At 38.5% G+C, this 22,191-nt stretch overlaps 1 pseudogene; it reads left to right on the top strand.

The window, feature by feature from the left end:
* LOC127489661 (platelet-activating factor acetylhydrolase IB subunit alpha2 pseudogene) overlaps positions 1-22,191 on the top strand; it is a 96,488-nt pseudogene that overhangs the window by 73,271 nt on the left and 1,026 nt on the right.

The following is a 22,191-nucleotide window of genomic DNA, read 5'->3' as shown; positions in this document are numbered from 1 at the left end:
GCAGACCACAAGAGGCAGCAGTGTGGCTCAAGTGCTTGGGTTCCTACAACCTATATGGGAGCACTAGATTGAGTTCCCAGCTGCCAGCGTTGGCCCAACCCAATCTTGGCTACTGTGGGCTTTTAGGGAGTAAATCAGGGGAAGGACTCCCTCTCCCTTCCTCTCTCTCTCATCTCTCGCTCCTGTGTGTGTGTGTTTCAGTCTTTCTGTCTCTTAAATAAATAAATCAAACAATTTTTAAAAATAAAAGAAGTAGCATTGTCAAAGCAAGCAGAAATTGGTTTGGATAATGACTAGTAGGCCAGTTGGAGTAGCCAGGGATGAGACTATCAAACTGACCAGAACTTTAATGGGGAGGTCAGATCATTTCGTTTCAGATCTGCTGCCTTATGTGGTGGGTGTCGGCAGTTTATGAAGAAAGAAGGAGAGTTTTCAGTTTTCACATCCACACCACACTCCCTGTTCCATGACACACATTCCCCACTGGGCAGGATTGCCCTTAAGTCATACTAAATGTAGTGTGCTCTGTCTTTCTGGTCTAAGTTAATGACAAGGACAACTAACACAGGTGCATGCAGTTGTTATTGTCAAATTCTCTTACTTTGTATTCCACACAGTAAAAATGATTGAGTTATATGCAAGTGTCAGGAAGAAGAGAACTATAAATATTAAAATGTAAACACAAACAAAAACCACCAGCGGAAAACGACAATTCAAGAAGTTCACTGTCACCTGGAAGAAAGAGCTGTGTGAATAGGATCATAGCACAGATAATAGCCATTAGAAACCCAACAAAATTATGATTCAACCATGCCTTGAAAAGTGATTTGTGATTTAATCTCTAAAACCTGTTACAATGTGAGCTTTCATTTTTTAAAAAAAAAACAAAGGTTTTATGTGAAAGGCAGCAAGAGGGAAGGAGGGAGGGAGGGAAGGAGAAAGAAAGAGAGAGAGAGAGAGAGAGAGAGAGAGAGAACTCCTATTTCACTGATTTCATTCAAACAGCCTGTAACAGCCAGGGCTATTGTGGAACTAAATATAGGAGCCTGGAACTCAATCCAGGTCTCCCCCATGGATGACACAGACCTACATACTTGGGAATCAAATGCTACCCCCATGGTGCACGTTAGCAGGAAGCTAGAATTGGAAGCAGAGCCAGAACTCAAACCCAGATACTCCAATACGGGGTACAGATAAACTGCTGTGCCATTTTCATTTTATAAAAATCTAGAGAAAACAAACTTTGGCTCAGAATTGATGTTTACTTAAATTAAATAAAAAAGATAAATAAAACCTACTAGATTTAAATGTTATGTCATTTATGAATAAATGAGTGAGATTTATTTAATTTTTAAGGGAGAGTTTTTTAGAGAAAATTTTTATTTTATGTTGGATTAATTTTACATAATTGAACACATTGCACTGTTTTCCATTTCATTGAGCTTTTCTCCATTCAACCATTCTATAAACATACTGAATTTCCACCGGGTGCACAATGAACCATTTTTATCCTAGATTTAATGAAACAGTGTATACACTTTACATGTGTAAGACTATTGTGGATTTAATATGGAATATTATGCAGAATTTTAGTAATATGCCTTTAAATATTGGAAAAAATCCAAAGCTCTTCTAATTATTGATATATTCACATAAAAGCACTTGGGAAAAGGATTATGGCCTCCTTTGCTTTACAAATACATGTCTCCATAGGATTCAAAATAGTACTACTAATAAGAAACCACTACTGAACATTGCATATTAGTGTTCTTAGAAGTTTTCATATTCAGACACACTGTATACTCAAGTCTTCTTTAAAGAAGTTTCCATTATTAACAGTATTTTACCAATAAAGAAAGTAGAGCTATAAGCATTTAGTTAGCTTGCCTCATGTAACAGATAATCAGTGGCTGAGTTGTGCTAAAATCCTGGCTCTTCTGAATTGAGGCAGTTCTACAGACTCTGCTGCACCTGCTCACAGAAGTATTTACAGTTTACTCCTTGTTCCAACACATCTCCCACTGAAAGAGGTATTTATTAAATCCCTAATATGTGGCCCCCTTGGTGCTAAGCCTGTCAAAAAAAAATACTCAGCGCACCCCTTCCAGGCAGCCCTTCCAAGTGCAGTGTGCTAAGTTCTGTATGCTCCACAGCTGTATGTTTTGATTCCCCAAACAAAAGGTCAGCTCCTTAAATCTCTAGTTCTGACTTTGTGCCTCTGTCTATTAACTCAGAAGATACAGTAAGTGAAAATCTATAAATGCCACAATATGTTTCTAGTTTTTGCTTGTGTTTATTTTATTACTATTTTTAATGACAACGCAGACTTCTAATTTACTGTGCATCTTAAAGTGACCCTTGCATATCTTTTGACCTAGGTCTTAATACACACATAGGCGCATACACATACACACAAGGGTACTTCAGAAAGTTCATGGAAAATGAATTAAAAGCTAAATTTATTTTGGTGCAAATTTTTTTTTGAAATCCATTCGTCTTGAATGAATTTTTTGAATTACCGTAAGTATAGACTGAAAGTTATTTTTCTTGGGAAAAGACAAATAAGAACAACTGGAAATGTGGTCAACTGCAGTTAGAAATCTTCCTTTTTTTTTTCTTCCTAACAAGATACTACTCAAAATGCAAGTGTGTCTGTAACCTCAGAGATTAATAATTTTTTTCTTTGATTGTTTGTTGTGGTTGCTTTTATTCAAGTAATGAAAACAGAACAAAGCTGCTTGTGTTCAAACAGCAATGATTCTGTAGTCTTTACAGATATTGTCTGAATCTAATTGGATTTTAATGAAATGATATTTCCTTTGTGATAAGTACATAAAAATTATGTTTTTAATTAACATCACAAGGTATAAGCCATAGATACCAAGTTTCGAAGGAAGCAATATTACTTTAATGTTTTCTTCATTTAAAAAAAGAAGTCATAACAACTTGATAGGAAACGTGAATAAATTAAATGGACAATGATTCGTGCTTGAGGCTTCTCATCCTAGGAGTTTTGCCAGATTGGCAATATCTATTTATTTTTACATTTAAGACTTCGTTGGTTGGTTAGTTTTGTTTTGAAAAACATTCTAAAGGGTTTTTTTTTTTTTTTTATTCTGTTTTGACAGTGTTTGCTTAGAATTGAAAATAAACTAAGTTCGGTTCACATTGTAATAATCCTCTGAAGTAATGTTCATTACATATGTATTGAATCCTAAAAATAAGAAAGCACAACTAATTTTTAATACAGGGAAGTATGTTTTGAAATGTAGCCTATTTTTCACATGCAAATGTTTTGTATTTGACTTAGAAAGAGCATATTTGAATCTCAGGAAATTAATGTGAGGAGCAAATGATATTTAGTAGAGTCAAGAGTAACAGGAAAACATATTTCTTGTCTGTATAGTTTCAAAAGTGGCATGAAAAATCTCTGGGAAGGAAAATAAAGAACAAATTTTATCAACTCAGGGCCGGCGCTGTGACGCAGTGGGTTAATGCCCTGGCCTGAAGCGCTGGCATCCCATATGGGCGCAGGTTCAAGTCCTGGCTGCTCCACTTCCAATCCAGCTCTCTGCAGTGGCCTGGGAAAGCAGTAGAAGATGGCCCAAGTCCTTTGGCCCTGCACCCACATGGGAGACCCGGAAGGAGCTCCTGGCTCCTGGCTTTGGATCAGTGGAGCTCCGGCCGTTGCAGCCAATTGGGGAGTGAACCATCAGATGGAAGATTTCTCTCTCTCCTCTCTCTGTTTAACTCTGACTTTCAAAAAAATAAACAAATCTTAAAAAAAAAAAATTTTGTCAAATCAGTTCAATCAGTCCTATTGACCTGTGGATTCAGATAGATTATTCTATTTCTGTTAGTTATTAATCAATTTCCATAACCTTCCAGTGACTTATATTAGTGATCCAAGCATTTAGTTTTCTACTCATTAGCAAACTGATCATGCTACTTTATTTAATAATTAATAGTTGATTATTTTACTTACTTATTTTCCTTATTTATTCAAAAGGCAGAGCCATAGAGAGAAAGAGAGAGACATAGAGACAGAGAGACAGACGGATGTTTCATTTGTTGGTTCACTCCCAAAACAGCCTCAATAGTCAGAGCCAATGCAGGCTGACCCAGAATTCCATGCAGATCTCATTGGCATGTGGCAGGGGCCCAAGCACCTGGGTCATGTTCTGCTGCCTTTCCAGGTTCATTAACAACAAGCCATTATAAGAAGCAGAGCAGCACTCTGATATGGAATGCTGGTGTGGCAAGTGATGGCTTAACCCACTGGACCACAACACTGGCCCCAAAATGTGGTTTTCATAAAGGGGGAAAATATCAATAGATATTCAATAGAAAATTTCCAGTAACAATGAAAGATTCTCATTGCCTGCTCTGAACAGTAATCCCCAAGGATGTCATTCTTACTGCTCTCATGGATTAGTCTTGCTTTCTGTGGAACTTCCTGTAAACGTAATACATAAAATACAGTTTTCGTGTCTAACATTTCTCACTTAACATCACATCTTTGCAATCCATGTTTCAGTAGTTATTTTTCATGCTGCGTAGGATTCTGCTCTATGAACATACCATCATCAGTTTACTCACTGTACTTTTGAAAAATTGTAGAGTGTTCCGAGTTTTTGACTATCACGAAAAGAATTGCTTATTTTAAAAATAAGTATTTATTTACCCGAGGGGCAGAGAGAAGGGAGAAGAGAAATTCCATCTACTGATTAATTCCCCAAATGCCACATCGCCAGGAGTCAATCCAGATTTCCCACAGGAGTGACAGGATCCAATTATTTCAGCCAACAGAGTTACAACCAGAGTTTACATTAACAGAAAACTAGAGTCAGGAGCAAGACCTGGGAATCCAACCCAGACACTTGTAAGTGGGATGCATTTATCTTAGTCATTAGGGGAACCATCCACCTTTAGAGTTTCTAATTTTAATGTTAAATCATTTAATGTCTATTTATTTATTTGAAAGGCTGAGAGGGGGAGGGGAAGACAGGGAGAGAAGGAGAGATCAAGACATATTTCAGGGCCTTCTCTTCGGCCCTGGGCTCTTGCCAGGAGGGGGCTTGCTGTAGCCCTGTACCTCCAGGGCACGTGGTCTTCCAGTCACATGCCCTAGGCTTCCTGGCCTAGATACGCCTCCATGTGGCTGGTTCCTGGTGCTCAGTATGAACCCATATTTGCCTCTCTCTCTTAAATAAAGCTCTCACTGTCCTGTGCATCTTTCTCACTAAATAAAAGCTTAAAATGCAAAAAACAAAAGACATATTTCAGGGGCTAGTACGGTAGTGTAACGGGTAAAGCCTGAGTGCCAGCATCCCATATGGGCACAGACTTGAGTCCTAGCTGTTCTAATTCCTATCCAGCTCTCTGCTACGGCCTTGGAAAGCAGTAGATTTCCCAAGTGCTTGGGCCCCTGCACCCGTATGGGAGACCAGGTAGAAGCACCTGGCTTCTGGCTTCGGATCCGCGCAGCTCCAGCCGTTGCGGCCATCTGGGGAGTGAACCAACTCTCTGTCTCTCGCTCTCACTGTCAGTAACTCTACCACTCAAATAAATAAACAAAATCTTTAGAAAAAATAAAATCTTTAAAAAAAAAGAAGTAGAAATAAAAGGAGAAGAAAGGATAAGAGGAGGACCAGAAAGACGGGAGAAGCAGCCGTTGGAACTCCATGAGCTAAGGTAACAGTTAGTGTGGTTCTCTATTGAAAATGCAGAAGGGTGTTTTGAGATTGTGAACTCAGCCTTGGGTACATTCATGTAGGTGGGGCAGAAACACAATCTATGAAGTTAAAACTCAGGAAGCATTAGCTAAAGTGACAACAGCAAACCTGCCTGACTGGCAAATGGAAACTCTTTCTGGAAGAAAGTAATTCTGAATTAGGCCCTTGGAATTCTTATAGAATTATAGCAAATGAACCAATAATTTTAAAATTTGTGATAATAATGCCAAGCCTACAAGAGAATAATTGACCAGAAGTCAGAATCAGGAAAAAAATGACATTAACAGATAAACCTGGGGAAATTAGATGTTGAAATTGCCTAACGTAAAAGATAAAATAACTCAGTGTAAAATGTACAAACTGTGGAGCCATTTCAGTATACTTTAATATGTGTATCAAAGCTACACATTTAAAAAGAAATGTAAGTACAATGCGTACAAATATATTTCTTGTTGGGATGCAAAATGGCTTAACCACTTTAGAACACAGCTTAATAATGTTTAGGGTTTAAGTATAGAACTATCTTATGACCCAGACATTCAATTTATCAGTTTTCATTTTTAAAGACTTACTTATCTGAAAAGCAAAGTTACAGAGAGAGAAAAAAAGGAGAGACAGAGAAAGAGAGAGAGAGAGAGAGAGAGAGAGAGCTTCCATCCTCTGGTGCACTCCCCCAGTGGCCACAACAGCCAGATTAGGCCAGGGTGAAGGCAGGTGCATGGAACTCCATCTGGGTCTCCCCCATGGGTGGCAGGGACCCAAATACTTGGGGCATTTTCTACTGCTTTCCCAGGTGCATTAAGCAGTGAACAGGATTGGAAGTGAAGCCTCCAGACTCCAAATGGTGCCCATTTAAAATGCCAGCTTTGCAGGCTGCTGTTTAATCCACTGCGCATAAACACCAGATCCTATTTCTCGGTCATCACCACTGTGAAATGAAAATTCAGTAGACACGAAGTACTCCATGTAGATGGGCATAAGACTTCATAAAGTTGATAAAAATAGGAAGCAGTGAAATTATTATCAACTAATGCATGGAGAAAACAATAGTTCATCCCCCCCACTGGGACATTGCTCAAAAAAAAAAATAGGAGAAAAAACAGTTAGTAATTCAACAAGATGAATTAATCTCAAAAGCATTACTCTAAGTCAAAAAAAATTCCCTCAAAAGTCTACATATCAGATAAGTCTATGATATGATTCCATATGGAAAGTTAGGAAAGGCAAAATTATGGAGACACAAAACAGATAGATACAGCTATAGGCTAGAGTTTGGAGGGAGGTAGACACTACAAAAAATAATAAGGAAAATTTCTTCAGGAACTACAAAAATACTCTTATATTGCAATAGTGGTTATATGACTATATACATTGATTACAGCTCACGGAACTTAGCAACTTGGGGCAGGCATTCTAAGAAAATGGATTAGGGTTAGGCCATCCCTTGGGACTCTTGCATCTCATTTTGGGATTATCTGGCTGCTCCACTTCCTGTCCAACTTCCTGCTATGCATGCTTGGGAGGTATCCCATAATGCCCCAAATACTTGGATGGAGTGCAGGGCTCCTGGCTTTGGCCTTGCAAGTCCTATGTGTTGCAGGCATTTGGGAAGTGAATCTGTGGATGGAACATTCCTCTTTCCTTCTGTCTTTCTCTGTTACTCTGCCTTTCCAATAAATAGACATTAAAAAACTGAATAGTGCAATGAGTAAATTTTATTGTCAGAAACTCTGCATTATTAACTTAAAAATTAAAAAAAAATCACAGGCAAAATCTCTCTGAGACGGTAGTTCTCCAAAGAAAGCAATGAGGACAAGAATGTTTATATACCATAACGAGTTTAAAAATATCTCAGGAATGCCATTTATACATCTCTTATTTATTTACTTTTATTAATTTGAAGAGAATAAATTTCAAGTCATTCATAGATACAATTCTAAGAATACAGTGATAGTTCTCTCTCTCTTCCCCTCCCTCCTTTCTTCTTTCTTTTCTCTTTTTTAATTGTTGTGATACCATATTTTTAATTTACTTCATAATTACAGGATCAATGATGCACTAAATAAAGAATTCAATATAGACAAGGACTATAAACAATAATCAAATCTCAAGATGTCAATTTCACTTACATACATTAAATTTTTTGTAGTCTATATATTGGCTACCACTTATCTTAAAATGAAATACTATAGATTTTAACATTATGAAACAGGAAATATATATATACATACATATATATATATATATATATATATAACACTAGTAATAGATTTAACTAAACCACTTGATACTTTTCAATATGCATTCAGGTAGAAAACACTTATCCTTATGGAACAGAAGAAAATATTCTTGATAAAATATTTTATTAAAAGTTAAAACTAAAATAAATAAAATAATATGCAAACATGACTACACATGTGAAAACATTAACAATAACTCTCTTTAATAAAAACCACAGTGAAATTTTACTTCACCCGGGTTAGAATGTCTATTATCAAAAAATAATAAATTCTGGTGATGACATGGGCAAAAAGATACCTTGATCCTCATCTGCTGGGAATGTAAACTAGTATAGCCTTTGTAGAAGACTGTATGGAGATTCATCAGAAATCTGAAAATACATCTATCATATGACCAGACATCCCACTCCTGGAATTTACCCAAAAGAAATGAAAACAGCATATGGAAGAGTTATCTGTATTTTATGTTTATTGCAGTTCAATTCACAATAGCTAAGATATGGAATCAAGCCATGACTGGATATCAGTTGATGACTAGACAAAGAAAATGTGGTATATTAAATTATGGAATACTACTAAGCCATCAAAAAGAATTAAATCCTGTCTTTCACAACAGAATGGATGAAACTGGGAACCACTGTACTTAGTGAAGTGAGCCAGTTCCAAAAAAACAAATACCATATATTTTCCCTGATCTGTGGTAACTAATAAAGTACAAAAATGCAATGTATATGAGTAAAATTGACATTTTGAGAATCAATGATTGTTTACAGTCCTTGTCTCTACTGTTGAGCTCCAGTGTTTTTTTTTCTTCTTACTATTTGTTGAATAATTTACTTAGGATTATATAATTTACTTAGGATTACCATTTGTTGAATAATTTATTTAGGATTATTAAGATTATAATCTTAGGATTATAAAATAAACTAGAAGCATATCATTGTCAAAATTAAAAGAAATAATAAGTAAAGAAGGAGGATGTGGTTTGGGAACTTGGGTTAGAAGGAGGGTAGGGTGGGAAAATATCACTATGTCTTAAATCTATATATATGAAATATATGAAATGTGTTCATTTTATATAATTAGTAATTTCTAAAAATAAATCTATGGAAACAAAAATGAGTAAAAATATTAAGAGAATGAAAAGACAAGTCACAGACTGAGAAAAGTATTTTCAAAAAAATATGTCTGATAAAAGACATAGGTGGCAAATAAGCCTATGGAAAGATACTCCATATGGTACATCATCAGGGGAATAAATTCTGACAACAGCAGGAAGCCATTCTATACCTATTAGAATGGTCAATATCTAAACATGGCCAACACCAAGCTAGTGAAGGTGAGGCGCAACAGCACCCCTCACTTGTTCACTTATTGCTGGTGGAATGACAATGGCTCCAGCACTTGGGGAGAGAGTTTGGTAGTTTTTTATATAGCTAAGCATAATCTGATCATGGAATGCAACACTGCTCCCTAGCTAGTAGTCAGAGAGTTGAAATGTATGTGCTCACAAAAACCTGCACACGGATGTTTTTAGGGCTTTTTTTCTGTAAAAAAAAAAAAAAGCATCATAGCTATATATTAATTACCATACAAAAATTACTTCTGCAACTTATTTCTTCAGAAATGTGAAAATAGGTATACTATGTCAAACTTGAAAAACAAAGATAATTAGGGAATATATTCAATTAATTGGGAGATTCTTCTGTTTATGAATGTCAATCAAATCCAATAACCTTAAGTAAACTTTCATGACATTTTTTATAAATATGCCAATGAAAACAGACCTTTACATCATTCATCTTCCCTGTTAAATAAGCAGCCTGTAAAGAAGGTTTTATCTGTTACCAGTTTGGGCAGCTAGGTATTTACGGAGGACATAGAGTGAGATAACTACATACGGTCCGAGGCATTTTGGCCAATGTCTTCACAAATTAAGTTCATTAGCTTCAAGCGTGACTTTAATAACCTCTTAAGAGTTGAACATACAGAAGACTAAGTTTTATATGGCTGTTACCCCAAGTAAAATTTTAGTCTGTAATGAATACTTATTTCTTTCTTGGAAATATTTTAGAAAGCCGAAGAAGTGGCATTTCTTGTACATATTGTTTTCAAAGGGAAAGAGAGTTATAAAAAATGAAAAATAGCTCTGGTCAATAAAGCATCCTCAAAGCTATGAAATACTGTAAGCAAATCTTTTCTCCAAAGTATTCATAAGCCTGGCGGATGCACATAATTAGAACTGTGTAGTGAAATACTTCCTTGTCTGGTGAACAGTAGCAACACCTAGCAATAAACACTTTTGTTTAATCAGATAACATAGTGCAGAGAGCAAGAACCCATGTCAAGCATAGATTTTCAAATGAAAATACACCTGTTTGGAAAATAGATGTTGAGGCAAAGGAACATACTGAAGGAATGCTGCTGTCATGTCAGAACGTAAGAGATGATGTTATCACACAGCGTGTCAGGAAATAGAAAGTTAAAAGAATGTCTTCACTAACAGAGTGGGAATACGTGATTGTAGATTTATAATAAACATTTGTTGCATGTATTGTAGACAAGTGCAATACCAGGAAAACTTTAAACCGGGACATACTTTCTCTTCATGAGAACATTCTCAATCTGCATTACATGCATGTTGTGAATTTAGAAAATGGCTTTGTGGTATATTTAGAGTCCTCATGCATGCATTCTGATTTTCAGAGTCCCTGAAACTTGTCAGCTTATCATCCATGGTTTTCCATTGCCAGATTCAACTTGTCCTATTTGTTCTGCTTCTCACTGTCCCCCTGGAATTAGCTTTTATTCTTCAGTTCCTAAGTTGGCTGTTCTGCTTGGTGCCTAGCCCAGAGTTTTAAAATATTGTTCTAATTTCTGATCTGACTTTGCCTTCAAGGCCTCAATCAAGATGTTTTTAGAGATTTATTAATGGTCCTGCACCTTGTTGCCTACATAGTTTGGGTACAACGTGAGCTTATATGTTGGAAGGTTAGTTCACAGTGTGATGGTGGTGAGAGATGGTGGAATGTATAAGAAATGAGCTCTAGTGGAAGGTTGCAAGATTAGATCCTTGCTTTCATGCCGGCTTCATATCTCACCATGTGACTCTCTTCCTTATGTACTCCTGCTATCAACTAAGGAGTCCTCACTTTAGAAGAGCAGGTGTAGGTTCCATGCCTTTAAACCTCTAAGCAACCTCTTTTTTGATAAGTTATCCAGCCTCGGACATTACATTATAGTAACAGAAAACAGATAAGCACCCTGCCTTTTTGCACTGACTTTGAATGTCCCTCCTACATGTAAAATATATTGTCTACCATTCACAATGAATCATTCCAGACACTGGAGAGATAGCCATAGCCCAAAAAGATAGAACTCCTTTCTTCAGAGGAATTAGTAAAGGTAACAGTAAACACAAAACCAAAAAATAGCCACGTCTATCAGTTGAGCATGGAGCAAAATGCAGCAGGAGAAGAGGATCAACGTGGACTGGAGAGAGAGCTGCTGTTGTACTGGGATATGGAAGGCATGTGCCCAGAGCCTTGAGGCAGAAGAGCTTTCTAGGCACTGAATGAGCATGTGGGAGAGAACTTGGCCAGGTAATTCTTGTGGAGGGAGGGAAGAGAAGCAGGGAGGAGACCTGGTCTAAGGTGTGAGAAGCTCTGCCACACAGGGACTTTTATTTTTTTAAATATTTATGTATTTATTTGAAAGTCCAGAGTTACACAGAGAGATGAGAGGCAGAGAGAGAGAGAGAGACAGGTCTTCCATCCACTAATGGCCAGAGCTCCGTCGATCTGAAGCCAGGAGCCAGGAGCTTCTTCCAGGTCTTCCAAGTGGGTGCAGGGGCCCAAGGACCTGGGCCATCTTCCAGTGCTTTCCTAGGCTGTAGCAGAGAGCTGGATCTGAAGTGGAGCAGCCAGGACTTGAACCGGTGCCCATGTAGGATGCTGGCACTTCAAGCCAGGGCATTAACCCAATTGGCCCTCACACTGGGTCTTTCAAGCCATTGCTTGTTCTTCGGATAGGATGAAAATTCAGTCTCAGACTTTGAAAACTGCTTATGGAGTTTCTCCTAATTTAATGTACCTTATCTACCTCTAATATTTTGAAATCTTCACCAGCCAGGACTGATTTATTTTTGTTTATGAATGGAACACTGTGGATCCATGATCTACAATGAATCTGTGAGATGACCTGAAGGAATCATAAATGACAAATCAAGACTTAATAACATGTTTGACATCTCAGAAATTCACACCATAATAAGTTGTAGTTTTCAACTATTAAATTTGCTAGGATACTTTTGCCAGAGGTTTCCTATATGTGAATAAATGGTAAACAATGAAAAAAATTTATACCATCCTTATAAGGAAAGTACATAATGATACAATGATACAACATTTCAAAGAGTTTTTTTTTTTTTTTTAGATGAAGCAATATGCAGTCCTGGGGCTGCTCCACTTCCTATCCAGTTCTCTGCTATGGCCTGGGAAAGCAGTAGAAGATGGTCCAAGTCCTTGGGTCTCTGCACCCATGTGGGAGACCCAGAGGAAGCTCTTGTCTCATGGCTTCTGATCAGTGCAGCTCCGGCCATTGTGGCCAACTGGGGAGTGAACCAGCAGATGGAAGAACTCTCTCTCTCTCTCTGCCTCTCCTTCTCTCTCTGTGTGTAACTCTGTCTTGCAAATAAATAAATAAATATTTAAAAAATAAATAAAAATTACTCATAATTTTTTTTTAGAATTCTATTTTCTCTAAATCTGTTCTAGGGATAAAGTGTAGTCTAGGGTTTATGGGTCAAGATTATTAATTATGGCTGGTGCCGCGGCTCACTAGGCTAATCCTCCGCCTTGCGGCACCAGCACACCGGGTTCTAGTCCCGGTCGGGGTGCCGGATTCTGTCCCGGTTGCCCCTCTTCCAGGCCAGCTCTCTGCTGTGGCCCGGGAATGCAGTGGAGGATGGCCCAAGTGCTTGGGCCCTGCACCCCATGGGAGACCAGGAGAAGTACCTGGCTCCTGCCATCGGATCAGCACGGTGCGCCGGCTGCAGCGGCCATTGGAGGGTGAACCAACGGCAAAAGGAAGACCTTTCTCTCTGTCTCTCTCTCTCTCACTGTCCACTCTGCCTGTTAAAAAAAAAAAGATTATTAATTCTGAGTATTTAAAGAAAATCTTTAAAATTCTATTTTTATCTATTTATTTATTTTTATGATTTTATTTTATTTATTTGAAAGACAGAGTTACAGAGAGAGGTAGACACAGAGAGAGAGGTCTTCCATCTGCTGGTTCACTTCCCAAATGGTCACAAAGGCCAGCACTGGGCCAGGATGATGCCAGGGCCCATGTGGGTGGCAGGGGCCCAGGGACTTGGGCCATCACTTGCTACTTTCTCAGGCACATTAGCAGGGAGCTAGATAGTAAGTGGAGGATCCAGAACTCAAACAAGCATCCACATGGGATGCTGGCATTGCTGGCAGTGGCTTGACAGTTCTGAGAAGATAACCATGCTTCCCTTTCTTACTTTTTTCCTTCCTCAATCCCCTTGCTCCTTTTCTTTAATTTTTACAGGAGATACTTTCAATCTTCTCTATAATCACAGGCTTAATTCAGCACTATGATATTCAACAAGTAAGAAGTAGGAAGAGAACAGTTGCACATTATTATAACAAAGGACTGAAAATAGTAATCAAATCACAAGCTGTCTATTTCACTCTGATACATTTTTTGTATTCTATTTTAATTGTCACATATCAGAGAACACATGATATTTGTCTTTTTGGGACTGGCTTATTTCCCTAGCATATAAGTTTCTAGTTGCATCCATTTTCTAGCTAACGACAGGATTTCATCATTTTTTATGGCAGAATAGTATTTCATAGTGTATATATACCAGTCATCACTGGACTTTATCCAGTCATCAGTTGATGGACATCTGGGTTGATTCTGTATCTTAGCTACTGTGAATTGAACTGCAGTATAGATCACTCTTTCATGTGCTGATTTCATTTTGTTTGAGTAAATTCCCAGGAGTGAGATGACTAGATCATATGATATATCAATATTCAGATTTTGGAGGAATCTCCATATTGTCTTCCATAATGACTTGTCCTAGTTTGCATTCCCATCAATGGTATATTAAGGTATCTTTTCATATCCTCGCCAGCATTTATTGTTTGTTCATTTCTGGATGATAAACATTCTAAATGGGGTGAAGCAAAAACTCACTGTGTTTTTCATTTGCTTTTCCCTGATGGCTAATGATCCTGGGCATCTTTTCTTGTGTGCGCTGGCAATTTGAATTTCATTCTTTGAAAAATACTTGTTCATGTTCTTTGCCCATTTAACTCAATAGTTTGTTTCTTCATTGTTGAATTTTCTTGAGGTCTTTATAGATCCTGGTTATTAATGCTTTATCTGTTGCATAATTTGCAAATATTTTCTCCCATTCTGTCAGTTGCCTCTTCAATTTATTGAGTGTTTTCTTTGCAGTATAGAAGCTTCTTCGATCGATGTAATCCCACTTTCTATTTTTGCCTTTATCCTCTGTGCTTGAGGAGTGTTTTCCAAAAAGTCTTTGTCTATGGCAATGTCTTTCAGTTTCCCTGATGTTTTCCTCTAATAATTTGAAGTGAGCAGTTTGTAGATTTATATCCTTGATCATTGTGAGTTGATTTTTTATATAAGTTACAAGATAGGGGTCTTGTTTCGTACTTCTGCATGTGTAGATCCAATTTTCCTAGCACCACTTTTTGAAGGGACTACATGGAGACAATATTTTTGACTATTTAAGCAAATATAAATGGGGTACTCCCTTATTGATTTGGATATATAAGGATAAAATTTATTAGTCCAATTTCATTTGATTATACTCTTTGAATTTTAAAATAACTCTGTCATTAAATAATCTATTTCAAGGAAATTATTAGAATTAATAAACAAACAAAATCAGACTTTATAGGTAACTATAAAAGTTGTGCTGTGTTCTGGAATATCTTGCCATTTCTTGCTGTTCTGTAAAAATATTCATAATATTCTTAGAGAAGTAGCAGAGCAGTCACTGAGCTTCCAAAAACAAAAACATAGAAGATGGCGAGTGGCTTATTTTCTCAGAGTCTCTTTTCTCTCTACCAGAGATGGATTTTAACCACTTTATTTGACACCTCCATCCCCAGTTCCAGGATGTATTTAACCATGGCGGTCACCCCATTCCTTCTTCTAGAGCGGTACAAGTAAAGTGATCTCATGATCTGCATCTAGAATCACAGTTTCCCTGACAAGGAGATACAGTGCTACGCTTCACACCTTACAACTTCTACTTCTTTACCTTGCACTGGAATTGCTGTGAATGCAGAATAGTTGCGATGGCCAATGAGAGTAATTCTACAACTGGGAGAATACGGGCTAACAACTGAGGAAGGCAGCTGGTGACGTATGTTTTGACTCTCCGTTGGAAGAACTGTTAGAGGAAAGGGGTGGTAATCTAGCAGCCCCTGGAGAGATTCTCAACAGAGGCAGGAGCAGACAAGCCTAGTGAACCCTACCCTAGATGGTTACTGTAATCTCGCATTTTTATGGGCACACACACTGAGGCAGAGCATTGCTAGCACAGGCAGCAGCTGTCTCAGGAGGCTCTTTGGAGGAGAATTGCTCATCACCCCAACTGGCTACACACCATGGAGGAAACTGCCCTCTGCTAATTGCCACAAGTGCTGAAACAAGACTTTGGTTCTGCACAGGTGCTGAGTGAATGTAATTTCCTTGTAGAGTGTCTAAGCCGTAATTGGATATTTGTAATGCTTCTGTTGGCGATGGTGTCCATGTTGCCACTGCTGAGACTCATGATGAGTTAGGCACAATCTCGGTAGGAACCAGAGCACACGGAATAACTCCACAATCCAGAGAGTTCACCACTATGCTGATAGTTATAACATGGTCCATTTTTTCTCCCCCTACTGAGTAGAAGCTGTTAGAAAGAAATTAGAAAGCCTATAACCATAATGGAATATAAGAGGTCACAAGGGTAAGAGGAAACTTAGACCTAAAAAAAAAAAATAAGAAAAAGAAAGAAAGTAGAGAGTCATTGGGGAAAGTTTTGTTAGGATTGGGTTCTTAGCTTGAATTTATTTTTGTTGAAGAAGCACATCCCTAGGAGAAAGTCTGGAGTAGTTTCTACAGGTGTCTCTTGTGTATTATGAGAACAGGTGTGGAACCTGAGGAGTCCCTGACCTCAGAGACCGGCTGCAATAACCCATATGGTGGGCTTGGTGAAAGGAATTGGCTGAACAAAACTCGCATGCTAGCTCAGGAGACACAAAGGGGCACATGACTCCCCCAGGAAGCCCACTTGTCAAAAGGATGGAGTAGGTTACAAGTTCTTAATGCCTAAACAGCCTCACAGGCTTATACAAAAAAGAGGGAGAGAAGGCAAAGGGAACATGTCCAAACAGGGGTGAAATGGCATTCATAGGGAATTTGAGATGCTGGGAATCCAGCCCTTTCCCCCTGCTAATTTGGGGTATTTTAATAAGCTATAAATGAGGAAATTAAAACTTTCCTAACTCCAAGAAAAATAAAACCTCTGTTCCGTGGCTTACTTCACACCTGCAGAGCGTAGCTGTCTGAAGCTCTGGATGTGCAGCCAAAAGTTCTCTCATGTTAGCCTAGGAGAGTCCGGGCACACAGATTTGTCTTGATGTGATTTCACATTTAAAAAGCCAATTCCTTAAGACAAACTGCAGGGACTAGGTATTGTTGTTTTTCTCACTAGGAGCATATGTCACTTGTCCCAGAACTCTTCTTTGGTTTTGGGAAAGAGTGACACGGAGAAAGAGTACCAATGAGCTTAAAAATTATTTAAACTTTGAGGAAGTATGGGCTTTCCCATTGCTGTGGCTTTTTGTTTTGTTTTTTTGTTTTGTTTTGTTTTAGCAATCTTTAGGCTGTTAGAGGCTCAAATTCCATTTTATTAAAGAGATAATACTCAACAAGGGCACTTCCAAGCAAATATCGCCTCACTGTTGGCCAAAGCATGGACTTCTCAGTCCAGCAACACTACATGTAAATTAGCCACAACTAATGGCACTTGGTAACCCCACTGTAGATGGCAATCAGTCGTAAAGTGGTTGCCAGTGGCATGTACTTGGACTCCCTGTTGCTGCTCTTTCATGGAAGCCAGGAGACTGTGAGTCAGAGAGAGATGATGTTAAGCTTTCCATCTGTGGCCACATTTGTTAAAATGAATCAAAACCACCTTCCATTATGGCTCCAAGGGTGCTGTGCCATTTAAGTATGAATCACACACTAACAGATTGGCCATACTATATGAAAGAATAAGTTTTCTCTGCTTTGAAAGGCAAAAGCTCTGTTTCACACCAGATTCACCCCACTTCTAAAGCACTTTGGGGCCAGCTATGTGTTTAATACCTGTGACTCTAGATGCCAGTGTTGGAAGCTCAGTGCCATGAACTTGAATCTGTTTTGGAACAGATGGTTGTCAGTCACAGCTGCTTATGCCTTCAGTACTGCTAATCAATAATTGCAAGACATGTATCTCTGGGGTTTGAAAGAACTGTGTCCCTGTATACTCCAGTGATATCCTTTAAGGAATTCTTTTTACTGAGAGCCATACAAGCACTCAGGGGGGAAAATACCATTCTTAAAAAGACTAGTGAGAGAAACTTAATATGGGTTCTAATCAGTTTGAATCAGGGCAGCTGTTCTGAATCCCCGCTTCAAGGCAAAGCCCATAAGAAAAACAATTCTCCACTTTCTTCTACACTCTCCTTCCAAAAAATACATTTTTACACCCACAATTTATAACCCCCTTCCAAACCATTTAATTAATGTCTTAATCTATTATTCAGTAACCAAATGATTACACATATTATTTATTGTTATATTTATAATCCTTTTGTGGTCTCAGTGTTTTCTTGACCTTTTCCCTGATTGTATTAGTCTCATAGGGTTGGCATAACAACGTGCCACAAACTGAATGGCTTAAAAATAACAACCACAAAAAAAGAACTATCTCACAGCTCTGGAGGTTAGGAATCTGAAGTCAAAGTGTGAATAGACCATGCTTCCTCTGGAAGGTCTAGGAACAATCTCTCCCTGTGGCTCCAGGCTTTTCTCCTCTATCAGCAATCTCTGCCCCTCTCTTCACATAGATTTTCTCTCTATACATCTCTATGTGTCCTCTGTTTTCTTATAAAAACACTGGGCATTGGGTTATTGGACTTAGATTCCAGCGTTATCCAGTGTGACTTCATCTTTTCTTATTTAATTACACCTGCAAAAACCATATTTCCAATAAATTTACATACCGAAATTCTAGGTGAACCTAAATTTTTGTGGGGCATTATTCAATCCGCTACAGGAGGAATTACGAAATTTGGACATTTATCTGATTTGTTATTGGCAAACATATGGTGAGATAAAGTTGATTCCTTGTGGCTTTAATATTTCATTGTTGCCAGAAGCTCCAAATCAAAAGATGTCAAAAGTTCGTAATGAGAAACTTAAATGCAACTGGGGAGAAATTTAAGTCCACCAGTTCCACTCCTCCTTGTTCATGTGAAATGGTGTTGAAAAAGTCTGAATGATTGTGAAATATATTATTTCTTCAAGCTATTAAATTCTGTTCCAATATATGCCCAGTGGAGACCAGCCATAAGAGTAACATTGATGAAATCTGCTTGGCCTATTGACTTCATGACAAAGGGATGTATGTTGTGGACATGTACACACAAGAACATACACACACACACACACTCAAGCTAATAGAAGCCTAGTTGATATTTATGTTTCTTGCACTACTCAGTTAAAACCAAGAACAGTAGCTTCCAGGAATGGGTTTCCTTCTACCTTAGTAACCAAATTGGTGAAGCCAAACCATGGATCATAAACATGAAAATGTCTCCAACCTATGTCACTGTTGTGGTTCATCTTACATTGGATCAAGTTCTGATAAAGAAAGGAGGACTTGGGAAATGTTCAAAGTAAGTCCAAAGATAGAAAGCACAGATAGAAAGGAAGAAATATGGAGAGAAACAGTGTTAAAAATGGGCAGATATTTAACCCTGTGGTAAAGACACCCATCCCCTTTGGAGTGCCTGAGTTTGATGCCTGGTCCAAGTCCCGACTGCAGCTTCTTGCTGAGGAAGGAAGCAGCAGTCGTTCAAGTAATTTTATTCCTGCCACCCACTTAGGAGACATAGGTTGAGTTCCTGGCTCCCAGCTTTACCCGAGTCCCATCCCAGCCATAGCATATATTTGAGGAGTGAATAAGTGTATGGGAGCTCCCTCTCTCTCTCTCTCTCTGCTTGTCTATCTCTTAAATAAATATTTTTTAATTTTTAATTATTTATTTGAGAGGTAGAGTTACAGAGAGAGGGACAGACAGTGACAAAGGTCCTCCATCTGCTGGTTCACTGCACAGATGGATGCAACAGCTGGAGCTACACCCATCCAAAGCCAGGAGCCAGGAGCTTCTTCCTGGTCTCTCACATAGGGGCACGGGCCCAAGCACTTGGGCCATCTTCCATTGCTTTCCCAGGCCATAGCAGAGAGCTGGATTAAAAGAGGAGCAGCTGAAACTCGAACCAGCATCCCATGTGATTCTGTGGCTACATGTGGAGGCTTAACCTAGTAACCAAAGCTCTGGCCTCAGTAAATAAATATTTTTTTAAAAAAATGCTTAAATCATTAACATAAACAGAATTTTAGTTGAAATAGTTAATATACCATATTATCATATAATTTAAAAAAGTATCATTAGATGAGTAGAATTTTATGTGCAAATCATAGTAATTGATGCTTGCAACACAATCACTGGATGCCAGGTATTATTCTTGGCAACACACACCTCTCTGTCTCTCTCATTTAATTCTCATAACAACCTGTGATCTAATTTATATATGCGGACACTGAAGTAAAGAGTTTAATCATTTTCCCCGGGACGCTAAGCAGGTCGGTCTTCTCTGTTTTTTTCAGCCCAGATTCGGACCTCTCTCTAATTACAAACTTCTGATGAGAAGCACTGAAACATGCTATACTCAGTACATGGCCAGCAGGCACACATTATACAAGTACTTTGGGAAACAGTTTGGTATTCCCTAGCAATACTTTTTTAAAGATTTATTTATTTTATTTGAAAGTCGGAGTTACACACACAGAGAGAGGCAGAGAGAGAGAGAGAGGTCTTCCATCTGCTGGTTTGCTCCCCAATTGGCCACAATGGCCAGAGCTGAGCCCATCCGAAGGCAGGAGTCAAGAGCCTCCTCTCCAGGTCTTCCACGTGGCTGGAGGGGCCCAAGGGCTTGGGCCATCTTCTACTGCTTTCCCAGGCCACAGCAGAGAGCTGGATTGGAAGTGGAGCAGCCAGAACTTGTACAGGCACCCATATGGGATGCTACGCCAGCTACACCACAGCACCAGACCCTCTTCAATGTTAAACATAGACAAATCCCCTATGACCCAACAATCTCACTCACAGGAATATCCTCCAGAAAAAAAAAATAAAAACTGTATGTACATTGCATTGGCAAAACAGCACCTAAGTCGCAACAACTCACATGTTCACCAACTGTAAATAATTAATCAAAGTGTGATTTGTTCTCATGGAATAATTCTAGACAGCAGTGAAAAAAAATAAATTGTATCTACACACATGAGAATGGATGAAATAATAGGCTGAGCAAAAACAGGTTGTGGAAGCTTTGTAAAGATCAAATAGGAGCCACATTTAATAATATATTTTTAGAGACAATTGCATTGCTAAAACTATTTTAAGAACACAGTTGGGAGGTAAAACAAACTTCAGGAATTAGTTATGTTGAAGTGGGAAGGCAAGTGGTGAAATTGGGAAGAAAATGGAAGTGTCATTAACTTTATTTTGAGCTGAAAGAGTGGGCTCTTGGGTATTCTCGATACTTTTCTCATTCTTTCATATCACTATGTTTTGAATATGGTTTGCTCCCTGTGAAATTCATATTGAAATTCTACCCCCCTTGGCCGGCACTGCGGCTCACTTGGCTCATCCTCCACCTGCGGCGCTGGCACCCCAGGTTCTAGTCCCAGCTGGGGCACCGGATTCTGTCCTGGTTGCTCCTCTTCCAGTCCAGCTCTCTGCTGTGGCCCGGGAAAGGCAGTGGAGGATGGCCCAAGTGCTTGGGCCCTGCACCCGAATGGAAGACCAGGAGGAAGCACCTGGCTCCTGGCTTCAGATCGGCGCAGCGTGCTGGCCATAGCTGCCATTTGTGGGGTGAACCAATGGAAGGAGGACCTTTCTCTCTGTCTCTCTCTCTCTCACTGTCTAACTCTGCCTGTCAAAAAAAAAAAAAAAAGAAAAGAAAAGAAAAGAAATTTTACCCCACTTAAGAGATATTAAGAGGTGAATGGGACCAGTGGGATCTCTAAGAGGGGATTAAGGCTCTGTCATCATAAATGGATAATCTATTCATTCAGTTAATGCATTGGCAGGTTAACTGGCTATCTCAGTAGAGTAGGTTTACTATAAAGGCCTACTTGGCTAGGTCCTTTGCATGCTTCCTATGTCTTGCCATGTGATACTCTGAGCCATTAAGTCATTGCAAGAGAGAAGGTTATCACCAGATATTGCCCTCTACTTTGAACAGAACCACAAACTAAACTAAATCTCATTTCCTTTTAACTTCCTCTGCTGTTGTCATTAGCAACAGAAAATTGACCAATATTTTATATATAGTATACGTAAGTATTTATGTATTATATATATACATATAGTATGTATGTGCATGTATGTGTGTAGAAAGGGTTAATCCCGATTGTTTTAATAAGAACACAATGCATAACAGATAGTGGAGTAAAAGTGACAGTGAATGGACTGAGGTGTTGAGGGCAAAACTATTCAGGCTGAGAGCATAGCTAAGACAGGAATGAGTAGGGTAGATAAGTATTTCAGGAATGAATTATGGAGTGGTGCATGCTAATTTTTTTTCCCGGCTGTTCAAATTTCAAATTATATGTTCAATACAGAAGAACTCCAGAATATTCAGTTCTGACTTCAATCTTTTGAGAACAAAATGTTCTAATCCACAAGGGGAGAAAAGGAACTATAAATGCAAATGGAACGAACTAGAACAGATCAAAATTTAAATTATCCATGGATAAGAATGTGAATATAACATCTACAAGAAAATTATGTGGGCTACATTTTTGACTATAAAGTTAGT

This window comes from Oryctolagus cuniculus, chromosome 2 (genome assembly GCF_964237555.1).
Source record: "Oryctolagus cuniculus chromosome 2, mOryCun1.1, whole genome shotgun sequence".
In the NCBI taxonomy this organism is placed as follows: domain Eukaryota; kingdom Metazoa; phylum Chordata; class Mammalia; order Lagomorpha; family Leporidae; genus Oryctolagus; species Oryctolagus cuniculus.
The sequence above is the reverse complement of the archived record's forward strand: the minus strand, read 5'-3'. Positions and strand labels throughout refer to the sequence as shown.